A 17,716-nucleotide genomic window follows, 5' to 3' on the forward strand; every position below is an offset into this window, starting at 1 on the left:
TTAAAAGCTTTGGTGACCAAAATTGATGACCAACAATTATATGTCTTGATGACGTTTCTAGGGTAGGGCGAAATAGCCTGATTTTGGCTTTATTAGAGTCCAGGTGATGTTATAGAATGCGCTTTAGCTTTTTATGAAGATTAATGCGATAGTCCAAACGATATTTTGCTGACCATAATAAAGCTAAAATTGTTACTTGGGTATTATACATCGGATTCAGACGAAAATTGGTACACGAGAGTTTTGAGAGATGAGCAATGGATTTTAGGTATAAAGTTCAGTGTAAGGGGCCGGCAAAGGGGGTCGTCCATATAAACCTTTCAATATTTTTGCAATATCGTCGTTATTTCACATCGGATTGGGATGAAAATTTGCACACGGTAGTTTTCAGGAACGAGCAACCGATTTCAGATGTCAAATGCTTTGCCAGGGGTCGACGAAAGGGGTCGTCCATATAAATTAATTTTTCACTGTTTTCAGCAATATTGACGTTATTATAAAATGGATTGCTTTGAAAATTTGCACACGGGAGTTTTGAGGGAAGGGCAATCGATTTCAGTCATCAAAGCTAAGCCCCCGAAAAGGGTTTAGCTTTTTGGCAATAATTGCGTTGTTATGCAATGATCGAGTCGAAATTTATACAAGCGGGTTTTTTTGGCACGGTCAATTGATTCCGGATTTCAAAATTAAGTAGCAGACGACAGACAAAGTGATCGACCAATATTTTTGCAATTATTACTTAACAATGAATTCAGAAGTGCATCTGGAAAATGCTTGGCAATTGGCTTTCATACAAACTGTTCATTACATATTCCAAGTTGAAAGCGAAACGGAGTTCGTATGGGATCAGCTAGTAACATATAATTGAAAATGATCAACTAATTCTGATATCACAAGAGGGCGTTTTACAGTTTTTTGATTAACAAGATTTTAGTTTATTTCATAACTTTGCTCAAGACTACCAATGTCATTTTGGTTTCAAATTTCTTTGATATTTCGTCAAATTTCTAGATTCTCGTAGAATTTGAAAAAAACTTACATGAAGACTCCCAAATCGGCCAAAATAAGCTCTTAAATTTATTACACCTTGGAATTTTTTTACCTTGTGCTATTGATTCTTCATTTTATGATTATTTTATTTTTTCTCAAAAATCGGTTTATAAATTGGGAATAAAGCGTGCTTCAAGGATGAACTTTTTTTTCACTTTATTATTACATTCTTTGTGTCAAACTGGTTACTATTTGAAACGAGGGTTGAAAATTCATTTAGCTCGTTTCAGATTTAAAAAAATTAAAAATCTAGGACGAGAGCTTGAAATTCAAGAACAAATCAATCAATGTAAAGTTCTAAAAGCTCCAGAGTTCAGAATAAAATTTCATTTTTTTTTCACAGGATTAAAATAAGAATTAAAAATCATCAATTCATTTCACAATGAGAAATGAGTTTCATAATTGATAAAAAGAAAACGATATTTCCGAATCACATTCAGAAAATTATAACAGAACAATAAAAAAATATCAGAGTTTGATAAGTTTTCCAAAATGATCAGCGCTTATTGACTCTGGTCAAATTAGAAACACATTGGAAGAACGTGTTACTAATTTAGGACCAAGTTTATTTAGGCATGTTTTTGAAAAAAAAACATATTTTAGCGTTTCTATAATAAAAATTAAGTTAAAAATTTATCGCAACAAAGCAAAAAACAAGGTTGACAAAGATAACCTAAATTTTGGATTTATAAAAGAGTGTTGTTTAAGAAAAATGCTAAAATTATCCATTGAATTGGACATAATATTATACAAAACTGGTTTTTACCTGAAATCTTCAAATATGGATAACTTAATTTTATGTTTCATCAAAGTTCTCATGAACCGCTACATGGAAAAAAATATTTTTATTGTGATGAGTGGAAAATAACATCACAAACTGTCAAAATTACTAGTTATTTTGAAATCCCTTGTTAAAAAAAAAGTTTGTGTCATTTAAAAAAATATATTCATCGTTTTAGTTAATACAGAATTTCAACTGAAGCATATTGCCACATCTCCCTCTTGCAAAGTGGTGCGTCGCGCTGAAGTATGCTAAAAATCATAGAATGAGAGAGAGAGCGTCACCCCACAGTTCGCGCTACAGCAGCATGGTGATCATCGACCGTCAGAGGGGGAGTTGTGTGGCATGGCAGCAGCATACATACATCTCTCCCATCATGGACTTCCTCCTTCGTAGGGGAGCAGCGCTCGATATGTTTCTTTCCTTTTCCTCCCCCCTGAGGAAAGACCGACCGGCGCGGCGGCAATGGCATCATCATCAACTGATTGATCATTGATGTTTGGCTTGGCCCAGGAGAGTGTATGTTGTAAGGAAGAAGGTATCTGCCAGCCAACATAAAATAACGGAGAACTATGCTACAGTGTGGAGGGTTGTCAGAGAGAGTGTGCACGCTAGAGCGGAGGAACCCCGAAAAGTAGTCGAAAGAAGAGCGGCCGGGTTGGTGATGGTTGATGATGACGATGACGGTTTGTGTTGCTGTGGTGCCATCAACGTTCGAATGAACAAACGAAAAAAAGAAGTAAGGGTCCCGGCACGGCAAGGAAGGCAAGTTTTGTCCGTGTCTGTCGGGTGGCATGGCACAGCAGCAGAGCATTTTCGTTTCCCGTTCGGCTAAAGCTGTCTCATTAGTGCGCGCGCAGTTGTCGAAGCTGGACGCTTTTGCAGGAGCAGAAGCCAACTTAAGAACTACAGAACGCTTGTTCAGCTCAGCCTAGTCCAGGATAATTGTGTACTTTTTTTTGGCTGCTGTAGCTTTTGTCCAGTGAGCTCAAGACGACACCCCTAGAGCATATAGAAAGCGCGATCGAGGGGTCTATGGATAGTGCGTGTACGTGCGTGAGAGATTCTGATCAGTGTTCAAAGCTGCGCGCCGGCGATCGTAGTAGTCCAAACTACAAATGCTGCTTAGAGTGCGTTTAGTAGCTTCAGTGCAACGCTTGACGAGCGTCTTTCCGATTGTTATTGCTAAGAGAGGAGGACTTGGATACTTCAAGTGCTAAGTTAGTTTTTTTTTGTTCAAGTGCAAAATTGTCGGACCGAAACGAATTAACTTGATCTCAAGCGAGCGGCGAGTGTGGTGGAGTAAAGGAACGCCAACGACGAACGATCCAAGAGAAACCACAAGGAAATAAACCGCTCTCCGCGAACGAAGTGACTTGTTGTTGGTATTTCCAACAAGAGTTCCATCCAGAAGAAGACTCTGAAGTTCTGTACGGCAAAGAAGCGCCTGTGTAGACGGATACTCGAACGATTATCTCGGACTTGGTTCACTAACTTCGTTACCGAGAAAAAAACAACACACAAGGGGAAAAGTGCAAGTCTAGCAAGCAAAACACGCGAACTGCGCTGCATACCAAAGATAAAAGTGGCGATTCTGGAAGAATCAGCTGAACTAATGTGAGAGCAAAAAACGTTAGTGTTAGTAGAGTTAGAGATCCCTATTTATTTCAACATATTAGTAATTACTGATTTCGATCGATTGCTTACAAAACAATCACTTAACCGTACTTGTTTAAGTTTTATCGTCTAAGAAAGCACACAACAAAAAAAAGGCATCCAAAAACATAACAATTCAAAACAACAAAAATCAAACAAGCTACAAGTATTTCATTAGCTACTTAAGAGTGCACTGCAATACAATTATCACAAAAACGTAACTTAAAGTAACGAAAATACAAATCAAACGCATTTCCCAAATTAATTAATCATCGCTTAAAGTATTTCAAACGGTTAATGATAAGCTTCGATTAAATCGACTTTCGAATAAAAGTGAGTGTTAGTTTAGAAAAAATCAAACAAAGAAACAAAACACCAAGAACTTACAACCAACATTCAAGAAGTGTGATCTTGCGACTGGACACGGAATCATTTCCAAAAATCCAGCAGATCAACAACACCCCAAAAGCAATTTCGATACGCTTTAAACGAAAGGTAGGTTTCTTCAAAAAATATATTTTCTCTAATTATATTTCCTAACGCAATCCATATCAGTGCTTGCAGAAATTTTAATCGAAATTAAGAAGCAACGTGTGCAAGGGCGTGTCGATTTGTATACCTTTAAGATCTGGGAATCCCGAATCATCCAATTCTCAATCTGAATTCTGAATATGTATACTGAACCTGAATCTGATTCCTGAATGTGAATTTCGAATTCTGAATCTGAATTCTGGACTCTCAATTCTGAAATCTGAATTCTGAAATCTAAAATCTGAATCTGAATTCTGAATCTATATTCTGAATTTGAATTCTGAATCTGAATTCTGAATCTGAATTCTGAATCTGAATTCTGAATCTGAATTCTGAATCTGAATTCTGAATCTGAATTCTGAATCTGAATTCTGAATCTGAATTCTGAATCTGAATTCTGAATCTGAATTCTGAATCTGAATTCTGAATCTGAATTCTGAATCTGAATTCTGAATCTGAATTCTGAATCTGAATTCTGAATCTGAATTCTGAATCTGAATTCTGAATTCTGAATCTGAATTCTGAATCTGAATTCTGAATCTGAATTCTGAATCTGAATTCTGAATCTGAATTCTGAATCTGAATTCTGAATCTGAATTCTGAATCTGAATTCTGAATCTGAATTCTGAATCTGAATTCTGAATCTGAATTCTGAATCTGAATTCTGAATCTGAATTCTGAATCTGAATTCTGAATCTGAATTCTGAATCTGAATTCTGAATCTGAATTCTGAATCTGAATTCTGAATCTGAATTCTGAATCTGAATTCTGAATCTGAATTCTGAATCTGAATTCTGAATCTGAATTCTGAATCTGAATTCTGAATCTGAATTCTGAATCTGAATTCTGAATCTGAATTCTGAATCTGAATTCTGAATCTGAATTCTGAATCTGAATTCTGAATCTGAATTCTGAATCTGAATTCTGAATCTGAATTCTGAATCGGAATTCTGAATCTGAATTCTGAATCTGAATTCTGAATCTGAATTCTGAATCTGAATTCTGAATCTGAATTCTGAATCTGAATTCTGAATCTGAATTCTGAATCTGAATTCTGAATCTGAATTCTGAATCTGAATTCTGAATCTGAATTCTGAATCTGAATTCTGAATCTGAAATCTGAATCTGAATTCTGAATCTGAATTCTGAATCTGAATTCTGAATCTGAATTCTGAATCTGAATTCTGAATCTGAATTCTGAATCTGAATTCTGAATCTGAATTCTGAATCTGAATTCTGAATCTGAATTCTGAATCTGAATTCTGAATCTGAATTCTGAATCTGAATTCTGAATCTGAATTCTGAATCTGAATTCTGAATCTGAATTCTGAATCTGAATTCTGAATCTGAATTCTGAATCTGAATTCTGAATCTGAATTCTGAATCTGAATTCTGAATCTGAATTCTGAATCTGAATTCTGAATCTGAATTCTGAATCTGAATTCTGAATCTGAATTCTGAATCTGAATTCTGAATCTGAATTCTGAATCTGAATTCTGAATCTGAATTCTGAATCTGAATTCTGAATCTGAATTCTGAATCTGAATTCTGAATCTGAATTCTGAATCTGAATTCTGAATCTGAATTCTGAATCTGAATTCTGAATCTGAATTCTGAATCTGAATTCTGAATCTGAATTCTGAATCTGAATTCTGAATCTGAATTCTGAATCTGAATTCTGAATCTGAATTCTGAATCTGAATTCTGAATCTGAATTCTGAATCTGAATTCTGAATTCTGAATCTGAATTCTGAATCTGAATTCTGAATCTGAATTCTGAATCTGAATTCTGAATCTGAATTCTGAATCTGAATTCTGAATCTGAATTCTGAATCTGAATTCTGAATCTGAATTCTGAATCTGAATTCTGAATCTGAATTCTGAATCTGAATTCTGAATCTGAATTCTGAATCTGAATTCTGAATCTGAATTCTGAATCTGAATTCTGAATCTGAATTCTGAATCTGAATTCTGAATCTGAATTCTGAATCTGAATTCTGAATCTGAATTCTGAATCTGAATTCTGAATCTGAATTCTGAATCTGAATTCTGAATCTGAATTCTGAATCTGAATTCTGAATCTGAATTCTGAATCTGAATTCTGAATCTGAATTCTGAATCTGAATTCTGAATCTGAATTCTGAATCTGAATTCTGAATCTGAATTATGAATTCTGAATTCTGAATCTGAATTCTGAATCTGAATTCTGAATCTGAATTCTGAATCTGAATTCTGAATCTGAATTCTGAATCTGAATTCTGAATCTGGATTCTGAATCTGAATTTGAATTTTGAATTTGAATTTTGAATTTGAATTTGAATTTTGAATTTGAATTTTGAATTTGAATTTTGAATTTGAATTTTGAATTTGAATTTTGAATTTGAATTTTGAATTTGAATTTTGAATTTGAATTTTGAATTTGAATTTTGAATTTGAATTTTGAATTTGAATTTTGAATTTGAATTTTGAATTTGAATTTTGAATTTGAATTTTGAATTTGAATTTTGAATTTGAATTTTGAATTTGAATTTTGAATTTGAATTTTGAATTTGAATTTTGAATTTGAATTTTGAATTTGAATTTTGAATTTGAATTTTGAATTTGAATTTTGAATTTGAATTTTGAATTTGAATTTTGAATTTGAATTTTGAATTTGAATTTTGAATTTGAATTTTGAATTTGAATTTTGAATTTGAATTTTGAATTTGAATTTTGAATTTGAATTTTGAATTTGAATTTTGAATTTGAATTTTGAATTTGAATTTTGAATTTGAATTTTGAATTTGAATTTTGAATTTGAATTTTGAATTTGAATTTTGAATTTGAATTTTGAATTTGAATTTTGAATTTGAATTTTGAATTTGAATTTTGAATTTGAATTTTGAATTTGAATTTTGAATTTGAATTTTGAATTTGAATTTTGAATTTGAATTTTGAATTTGAATTTTGAATTTGAATTTTGAATTTGAATTTTGAATTTGAATTTTGAATTTGAATTTTGAATTTGAATTTTGAATTTGAATTTTGAATTTGAATTTTGAATTTGAATTTTGAATTTGAATTTTGAATTTGAATTTTGAATTTGAATTTTGAATTTGAATTTTGAATTTGAATTTTGAATTTGAATTTTGAATTTGAATTTTGAATTTGAATTTTGAATTTGAATTTTGAATTTGAATTTTGAATTTGAATTTTGAATTTGAATTTTGAATTTGAATTTTGAATTTGAATTTTGAATTTGAATTTTGAATTTGAATTTTGAATTTGAATTTTGAATTTGAATTTTGAATTTGAATTTTGAATTTGAATTTTGAATTTGAATTTTGAATTTGAATTTTGAATTTGAATTTTGAATTTGAATTTTGAATTTGAATTTTGAATTTGAATTTTGAATTTGAATTTTGAATTTGAATTTTGAATTTGAATTTTGAATTTGAATTTTGAATTTGAATTTTGAATTTGAATTTTGAATTTGAATTTTGAATTTGAATTTTGAATTTGAATTTTGAATTTGAATTCTGAATTCTGAATTTTGAATTTGAATTTTGGAATTTGAATTTTGAATTTGAATTTTGAATTTGAATTTTGAATTTGAATTTTGAATTTGAATTTTGAATTCTGAATTTTGATTCAATTCTGAATTCTGAATCTTGAATTTCGAATTCTGAATTTGCAATTTCGAAATTCAATTCGAATTCTGAATCTAATCAATTTGAATTTGCAATTCTGAATTTCGAATCTGAAATCAATTCTGAATTTCGAATTTGAATTTGAATTTGAATTTTGAATTTGAATTTTGAATTTGAATTAATTTGAATATTCGAATTCTGAATTCTGAATTTCGAATTTGCAAATCTTGAATCTATCGAAATTTGCAATTTGCCAATTCTGAATTTGAATTTTGAATTTGAATTTTGAATTTGAATTTTGAATTTGAATTTTGAATTTGAATTTTGAATTTGAATTTTGAATTTGAATTTTGAATTTGAATTTTGAATTTGAATTTTGAATTTGAATTTTGAATTTGAATTTTGAATTTGAATTTTGAATTTGAATTTTGAATTTGAATTTTGAATTTGAATTCTGAATCTGAATCTAAATTCTAAATCTGAATTCTGAATCTGAATCTGAATTCTGAATCTGAATCTGAATTCTGAATCTGATTTCTCAATCTGAATTCTGAATCTGAATTCTGAATCTGAGTTTTGAATCTGAATTCTGAATCTGAATTCTGAATCTGAATTCTGAATTCTGAATCTGAATTCTGAATCTGAATTCTGAATCTGAATTCTGAATCTGAATTCTGAATCTGAATTCTGAATCTGAATTCTGAATCTGAATTCTGAATCTGAATTCTGAATTCTGAATTCTGAATTCTGAATTCTGAATTCTGAATTCTGAATTCTGAATCTGAATCTGAATTCTGAATCTGAATCTGAATTCTGAATCTGAATTCTGAATCTGAATTCTGAATCTGAAGTCTGAATCTGTAGTCTGAATCCGAAGTCTGAATCTGAAGTCTGAATTCTGATTCTGAAACTTGCAATCTGAGTTTCGATTCTGAAATATTCTGAATTCGATGCTGGGTGTGCATTCGGAATTCTTCATCTGAATCTTAATTCAGATTCTGAATTCTTATGAAAATTGGTATTATTTTAACCGGATTTCAAAAAATTGTTCAGGCATCATTCGACATGTTCTTGCAATGATCGTTCCGTAAAGTGACTAGTCAGTGAATGATAATCTTCGTTTGCAAAATAAATAATAATCGGGACGCGATCGTTGACAAACGTTGGTTATAAACGACAAAAAATACCGAACCAATTTTCGTTTGCGCGCAACACGGTGAGAATTTTCGGTTTTGGAGAACAAACGACTAGCGAATAGCGAACGTGTGTTGTTGAGTTGAGTCAATCGGGCAAACTTTTCGGGCCCGCTTCCTCGGCTATTCGCCTTCAGGTTGGGAACTTTTAATTCGAATTAAATTTATTATTGGGCAGTTTTTGTTTTTGTTCTTATTGTTGTTGTTGTTGTTGTTTGGCTTCCCCGATTTTTGATGAATGTTTTCTGGGAAGTGATATCAAGGTTTTTGGTAGTTTTTTGGTTACTCTTTCACTCACAGTTTAAGTAGTTGAGGGAACAACTTATAAAATTTTAGAGCTAGAGAAAAGAGGACTTTATTCAAAGTCTTAAGGGAATTTTTGAAGAACGTTAAAAACTTTGACAGTTGGTCTATAATATGACTCTCTTCAACAAAAGGGGTGCGCTTAGTACATGATTGAAAGATTTAAGCCGTTTTGTTTCGAGCAGTTCTACACTCCGTCTGGTAGTAAATAATGGGGGCTATCCCAGTCATAGAAGTGAAGGCATTTTCTCGCTATCCCTGTGTTGGTCTGATCCTCCCCATCCTCCATGGCATGGATAGTTCCCTTACTGAATACGACAAACCAAGCTATTCACCGAACCCGAGCTCTCTTCACGGTTCAGAAAGCACCATTTATAATGTTATTTCTTCTGTATCTTTTACACTGTGCTTCCCCCCGCACTCACGTTTGGATGGGTAGATGGTTCTGGTTTTGTGTAGCGATCGAATTGGATTGTGTGGATCGTCAAATGTTGTGCCAGGCTGGATTTTTTTTGTGTATTACAATCTCCGCAATGGTAACCAACTCCTCATCAGAACCAGAGTATCCCCACAACTGTTTTGTGGGTTCCTGACGGCCGGCCCTGTTTTTCAGCCAGTTCGTTGTCCTCCCCACATGGCACCGGCTTTGAGTGACGGTTGCTCTGCTCGGAGAATGACTGGTCTCGTCTTTCGGTTAAGTTCTGAGGAAATCCAGAGCTCTATTGTTGTTCTGTACCCCCCTAAATTTCCAACTTACACAAAAATTAGGTTTATTGCACTGTTTAATGGGTTAATTTGAAAGGAAATTTCAGTTTTTTAGTATCAGCGTGTATGCAAAATTAGACTGATAAAGTCGATCTTTCTTGGTTCACGTGTTAGTCACACATTGTAGAAAATATGACTCCATTTGAACGAACCTATACTAGAAAACAAGTTGCGGAACTCAAAACAAAAAGTTTCGGAAAATATAACCTCAACCCCTTCTCGTGTCAAGCAAAGAAGACCCATCAACAACGACCCACAATGTGTGTCCTTCAACTTGACTCAACAAGTGGCTTAGTCTGTCGCTTGATGACGACAACGACGCCGCCGAGTTCTGATTCTGATGTACACGCACATAAACCTAATAACAACAATCGCGACAGCCAGACTCGTCGTCGAACGAATTGCGGTAGCTGCAGTGCAAAATTGCCCCCTTCGAAGGCGGGGGTGTTTTAAAGCTTAGTTCTTTTAGAAATGGGACATTTTCTTTTGCTAATAGCTCGTTTACAAGTAATCGGACATTCAAAATTTGGACAGCATTTTGTTGCCTGTAAAAAGTACTATCCGATCTATTTTTTTCAAAATTTTAAATTCACGCGTTTTTGAGATATTTACGATGCAAGAGAAAAAGGAAAAAATAATTTTGCACAGTTTCATTCAATATCCATCATTATCAAATTGATAGCCGACAGAACAGTTGATTATTCAAAGAACTACTGTGTGTGAGTGGTGGAAAGGTATGGAAATGCTGTCAAAAATGTTCACAAAGTTCAAATCAACCATTGGAGTGAAGTATATGATCGGCAACTTCTGCTAAGGGTCATCAGAGAAGTCAAATTTCATACCAGCATTTTTCATTTTCAATAAGCGAAAAACGAAGGGTAGATCGCTGAAATTTCCAGAAAAAATTTCTCCGATGAGCTGAAAGTGTTGCCTCTTAATGAGTCATTCAAACCTAACCCCAAACAAATTTTTTTTGCCTGATCCACAGCTTGTAAGCTGTATATCTGGTTCCGAGGCTATGGGACAGATGATTTCTGATGAACGGCAAAACTTATGAAATACCCTATTTTAAACAAATTCCAGCGTTTGAATCCTATACCACGTCTGCTCGTGGCAAGGTCCCGAGTATATTTAAGTATGTATTTGCTTATTATTTTGTAAAAAAAAATATAATGATTTGCCAAAATTCTGCTCCTGTGGAAAAAACAACAATTTTCAAAACGAAAACTATGGTTTTCACTCTTTTCAAAAGCCTAAAAAGAGTAATCTTTTATGTACCCTTCGCAATCTACGATCTATACTAACCGATTATACTTTAAGTTCAATCTCCTCATGGTTTTACTTCGTTATTGCCAGATTTTGCCAGCAGAAATTCCATTGAAAACGCTCAAAAAGTGGCTCAAAAATTACCAAATTTGTTAATTTCGAAACAGCTGTATCCACTAAAGTGGCCTCAGTTTCTTTTAAAAGAGAAGTATTGGTCCGAAAAGTATCATAAATTTAAGGAGGGGGATGTAGCCACCTAAAATACAGGTTAGACGAAGTATTAGTTTGAAAAACTGATCATTATCGTGACTGAAAAAAAGTGTGCGCTGGCCGAAGGGAGGTACCAAGAATGAAGTAGAATTTATTCTTTCAAAAAAACGATAAATATTTTTTTTTTAATTTTTCCATGAATTTCATTTATTTATTAAGTCAAACTAAACTATGTAGACTACAATACTTAAAACTACTTAAAACTAATGTAAGCTATTTTGTTGTTCTATGAAGTTGTTTTTGAATGCCTTTTTTAATTGTGTTTTGTTCATCGCTACGTCTATAATTTCACTTTGTAAATTGTATTTGTACATCATTTGATTAATAGGTTGATGTTTTGCATAGTCTTTGTCGTAAAGTTTAATGTAGAACAAATGTTTATTTCTTAATGGACGGGAGGGTGCGTAAAAATTTAGTTTTGAAAGTAATTCAGGACTGTCTATTCTTTGTGTAACAACATCATTTACAAATGCAATTTGGGAAAATTCTCTGCGTTTACTGAGAGGTTCTATATCAATAAGCTTACAACGAGATTCATACGATGGCAGAGGAAAAGTGGTCCAATTTATTTTACGTAGCGCATATAACAAAAATTGTTTTTGAACTGATTCGAGACGTTGCTCGTGAATATCTGAATAAGGATTCCATATGATGCTACAATACTCCAGTATCGAACGAACATAGGATATATAAAGTGATTTTATGGTGTATGGGTCTTGAAAGTGTTTGCTGAAACGTTTTACAAATCCTAGCATGCAATTTGCTTTATTGATGATATTGTTCTGATGTTCTACAAACGTGAGTTTTGAATCCAGTATGACGCCAAGATCCCTTACAATTTTGCATTTTTGTACTGGTTGATTGCCTAATTTTGTTTCAATGATGGGGTAACTTTGCTTTCTGCTAAATGATATAGAGTTGCATTTTTTAACATTCAATTGAAGTAAACTTTTGTTGCACCATTCAAAGAAAACATTGATTTCGTTTTGAAATGTTTCAACATCTTCGGTTGTTTTTATTTTCAGAAATAGTTTAATATCGTCGGCGTATATTAGGTATTCAATCCGTTTTAGAATAAAGGAAATGTCGTTAACGAACAGTATGAAAAGGAGAGGTCCTAAATGAGACCCCTGAGGCACACCAGAGGTCACAGCTACAGATTTAGATAATTCGTTTTGGAAACGAACGATTTGTGTTCGATCAGTTAAATATGATTGTAACCAGGAGAGAAGATTTGGATGAAAGCCAATTTTTTTTAATTTGAAGATTAAAAGGGGTATGTCAATGCGATCAAAGGCTTTGCTAAAGTCGGTATAAATAGCCTCAACATGAAAGCCTTTGCTCATAGAATCGATAACGTATGTAACGAATTCGAGAAGATTTGATGCTGTAGAGCGCCCTTTGAAGAAACCATGTTGTTTACTCGTTATAATATTTTTTACTTGTTGATAAATTTTTTCATTTATTATTGATTCAAAAAGTTTTGGGATGCAAGACAAAATAGCTATTCCTCTATAATTTCGTACATCTGATTTTTTTCCGGACTTGAAAATCGGAATTAAAAAAGATTTTTTCCAAAATTTGGGTACTTTTCTATAATTTAATGACATATTAAAAAGAATCAGAAGAGGCTCTGTCAATTCGGCCGCCAAGTTTTTAAGAAAACATGGGGGAAGTCCATCAGGCCCTGCTCCTTTGGAAGCATCAAGTTTTCTAAGTCCTTCGGAAACATTATTGTAATCAATTTCATTGACCTGAATGTCACACGCTAAATCTGGAATGATTGAAAAGTATTCCCTATCTCGGTCAGCCTCAGTGAAAGAAGTGTACACTTCTTGAAAAAATGTTGCAAATAAGTTAGAAATTTCCAGTGGATTATTTCCAATGCTTCCGTCAAGTGTCAATTGAGTAGGGAAGTTTGAATTCTTCATCTGCTTTTTAGTATAGCCAAAGAACGCTTTTGGGTTTTGTTTAATTTCTTTTTCAATTTTCTGATTGTATTTTTCAAAAGAACTTTTTATACATGAATTAAGCTGGTTGCATAAATTTATATAATTTTGATGATTTGTAACACTTCTATCACTTCTGTAGACTTTATGAGCTTTTTGCTTCCTATTTTGTAAGTTTTTCAAATCCTTGTTATACCAGACAGGGTGTTTAGAGCTGTAGGACCTTCTTTTAAATTTTGAAGGAACATAACTGTTTATTAGATTAATCATTATGTTATAAAAGGTTTCTACTGTTGTATCAACATTTCCTTCATTCTTCAATACACTTGACCACTCTATATTAATTAGTTCTAGTTTCAATAGTTCGAAGTTTGAATTCTGATAGTCTGGCATTTCCTCGTATTCCCAGTCGCGAGGTTTGGCACAGTTATGGATAAAGAGCGAGTATTCTATCGCTTTGTGAAATGCTTCGTTTTTCCATAGTGGATCAGCCGATTCGTTTACGCAAAAGTCTTCTGTACAGTTAGTAAAAAGTAGATCAAGATAATTATTGTTACTATTTTTAACATGATTTACTTGGTTTAAGCCATTATCATAAGATTACCTTCATTTCCTTCATAGAAAGTATTTAGATCAAACGAAAGGTTTTTGAGATACACGGATTCGTTACTGTCCCATTTCTAAAAGAACTAAGCTTTAGTTGATTAACATAATACACTACCGTTTGGGTGATTCACTCTTCAATTCTGCAGTTCATCTTCGAAATTTAGCACATTTTTGAAAACAGTAAAGATTTCTGAGTGGCCCAACTACCTTCCAAATTGAACCATTATGATTGAACACACCTATCAAATTATCCGCTGAACCACCCTAATGGAGTAATCAACTTAGTAGCTGCCGGCTTTTGCCTGATCATACAATGTATCCCCCGAAGCAGCTCCGGAATATGGGAATAGCGAGCACATTTTTTTTCGTCTGCAGAAACGGATTCCTAACCATTGTTGTTTGGCTTGGTTTGGTAAAGCCCCTGCTACTACTACTTCTCAGTTGAACTTTTGATTGAGCGAACGAAATGACGAAGACCTGGAAGTGGAACTTAATTCTACGTAAATTCTTTTAGCGTGATTTGCCCTCGTAGGCCGTGCTGAGTCAAACTTCCTGTGTCCGGAAGCAGGACAAAATTGATCAAATTGTGAGTAGAGATCCAAATTCTTGAATTTTTAATTTACAAATCTGGTTACAGATAAAAAATTCAAATTATGGTTTCAAATGTCGGATTTCGGAGCATATATTAAATTAAGTTTTGGTTGTTAATTCGGATTGGAAACGTAAACAGTGGAATCAGATTTTCGCTTAAATATATATTGCAGCGGATTGAGACTTTTGCATATTGAATAATTCAAATCATGAAGAGATCTGTGTAGCCTGAAAAGAGTTTTCAATGCAGAATGGTTTTAAGCTGATTGAGACTTCTGCAAGTTGACTTTTTTTTTTTTATAAAAGTGTATTGAGACTTCTACTGGTTATAATAAGTTGCCTAGTAGGCGAATTAGGTTTTCTGCCTCTGGGGCCTCTGTGGTTGAAAAAAACTGTTAAACAGATTGAGACTTCTGTTTTAATAAAGCCTGTGACAATGAATTGAGACTGCTGCTTGAACAAACAGTTCATAACTGTTTCTTTTCATTTTATTCCCATAATTTAATATGAGCGACACTCACTTTTTTCATTGGCAAATTTTCTAACAAAAAGACCACTTCTAAAATTCTTCTTTTGTGTTTCTCTAGGAGGACCAGTGACTCCACAAATTCTATCCATCTTCAAGTTTATAGTGAGATTCTTATTTTCTCCCTCGCTAGAGATTGACCTGATTACCATTCTGCCGCTATAGACTATTCCCTTGTCACGCTACACTTTATCAATCACACGTGTCATATTAGGTTCGCGTTCTTCGCGGGGGCAAACATCATTGATAAACTGACTTAGCCAACAAATCAAACCATCCATTCGTCATTGACTGACGGCCGGCTGGAACAGTTGTCGTCGTCGTCGTCGTCCGTATGTACAGCTGGCTCTCGAGGCCTCAACTAAGCCGATACCGCTAAGTCAACTTCTCCCGGGACTTAACTCTTGTTCTTTGACTCTTTGCTGCCTTGCTTCAATATCATTGTACTATATCGGGTAGAGAGGCCCGAAGGCATTCCACGACATCATATGATATCAATTTATTTATCATACACACAGTTTTATAATGCTAGAGAAACTTCATTCCAGAATAGATCGCGGCTGCAGCGATCCCACTTCAACTGCCTTCAACTCTAATGCCGTGAAAGAAACTCTTTGTACAAATTAGAATTGAATGGGGACTACTCGCCGCAAGTCGAGGGCTCGTGCCTCAACCAACGATTTGCTTCTTTCCCCTTTAAATATGCCTTTCGAAAGCTAGAACACTCCCGGTCACCTTCAGCCGGCTATCCAGATGAGGAAAGAAAAAACGAACACTCGACAACCGGGACCGAGTCGAGAAAATAAATATTTGATCAATGTTTTCCCTTGGACGCTCACCCGTCCTTTCTGCTTCCCTAAGGAGGAACCAACGACCGGGACCATTACCGTATTCGAATATACATAGTGGCTACCGCACAAGTTCATCCATTCTCCCCTCGGGAAGATGGATAGTGACACTATCCGGATCGCGATCTCAAATGAACTTGCGCCCGAAGGAGCCCTACTTATCGTTCGAGTCCGCTCCGAAGTGATCTTGGAACTGCATCGGCTCCTGTATCGATGGTCTCATTCGCAATCACACGATCATGATTTATTGGGAGCTATTGTCATGCTACGGACTTGTAACTTAGCTGCAAATTTGATTCCGGGATAAATTCTCAGGTGTTTCTTGTTCCCATTGTGGGCCGGAGTTAGATTATTAAAAAAAATATTTCAGGTGAATGCTCTTACAACGTGCTACAATCTGATCGAAAATTGACCGAATCCATGCAAGAAAGCGGATTGAAACAAAAAATTCTGATTAGGATTTCGGTAATGTCAAAAATACACGCTACGTTCGGTTTAGTAATCATTTAGTGATTTTAAACCCGCACATCTTACGATTGATGGTTATTTGGTTAAAATTAAAGAGGAGAACGGCTGTTTTAACAATCGAAAAAACAAGTGACAACTAGTTTGAGATATCAACTCAATCTTTTTGATGACCTGAGTGGGGTAAATGGTGAAAAAAGTGGTGTTTTGACCGTCCAATCTCTTCTATCCCAGCTCGTAGAAACTGGAACCAAGTACCAAACTTGGGCTCCACATTTTCTTTCGGATGGACATGACCGTATCATTGCATTTCCAACCTTTTCTCTCTCTCTTATCGTTGCCTGATTTTGGGTAAACCTTCGAAGTGTTTCCCCAAATTATAGCGCCCGGATTCAAGCTCACTTTTTTGTTTTCCTCTTTCGGTTGTCGAATCGGTAAAAATCGGACCCAATTTTGGGTCACCCCTCTCAAGTTCAGGAATCCAATTTTGAGGCCCCAACGTCCGTTGATAGTTTCAGAGCCTCAGGGGTTTCGGTCGTCGAGGGACCAGGTTTAGGCAGACACTGCTAATTGCGTTCGCTCTAATCGGTTTGGTCCGAGTTTCCGAGCGCTGCTGCCCTTGAGTTTGCGCGCGATCGTTTACCAAAAGTTAAAGTTGGCATCGTTTCAAATTCCTCCCAAACACACGCAAACGCCATATGCTTTGCCTGTTTGATACGCTTTTTCGGATAAAACTATCCAATGCGAAGAGAACAATTTTGTGCGATTTTCGAGATGTCACTAGTTTTGGGTATTGCGTGTTTGGAAAATGCCATATGCCCAACAATCTTACAGTCAGTCATCAGTAGTAGTGGAAGAGGCGGAAAAATATATCAGAGTCAATTTATTTCAATGACATGTTTAGGATAATTAAAACAACCACAAGAAACAACAGGGCTCCGACAAAGCCCCAACTCGGTGAGTGGAGGTTTTTCCAAAGTAAACCGCCGAAAACGAAAAGCCGCGCCACAGAGAGACTTCCAAATGAGGTTTTGAAATCACCGAGCAACGGCTGAGTTGAGTTTTGCCCGGCTTATACGTATGCGGTTAAGAATTTTTTGTCCTCAGTGCCAACTTGTCGAAATCGTTGAGCTGCGCAACGCGCTCGTCGCTACGCCACAAAGGAAACTTATTAGAAGCCATTGCTGGATGGATTTGCAAGTTCCACTACCTCGACGTCCTACAAAAATGGCGTTGGTGGTTATCCGTCAAAATTGCGACCAAAGACGTCGAAGACGACAACAACAC

General features: G+C 34.7%; 1 protein-coding gene across 1 annotated transcript in view; it reads left to right on the forward strand.

The window, feature by feature from the left end:
* The first annotated feature begins 2,691 nt into the window (after positions 1 to 2,691).
* The window catches only part of LOC129757519 (uncharacterized), a 56,465-nt gene continuing 41,440 nt past the window's right edge, over positions 2,692 to 17,716 (forward strand). The window contains exon 1 of the mRNA XM_055754786.1: positions 2,692 to 3,982. The gene's annotated coding sequence lies outside the window, so the exon portion shown is untranslated. The remainder of the gene's footprint in view (positions 3,983 to 17,716) is intronic.

This window comes from Uranotaenia lowii, chromosome 3, assembly GCF_029784155.1.
Source record: "Uranotaenia lowii strain MFRU-FL chromosome 3, ASM2978415v1, whole genome shotgun sequence".
NCBI classification, from domain to species: Eukaryota; Metazoa; Arthropoda; class Insecta; order Diptera; family Culicidae; genus Uranotaenia; species Uranotaenia lowii.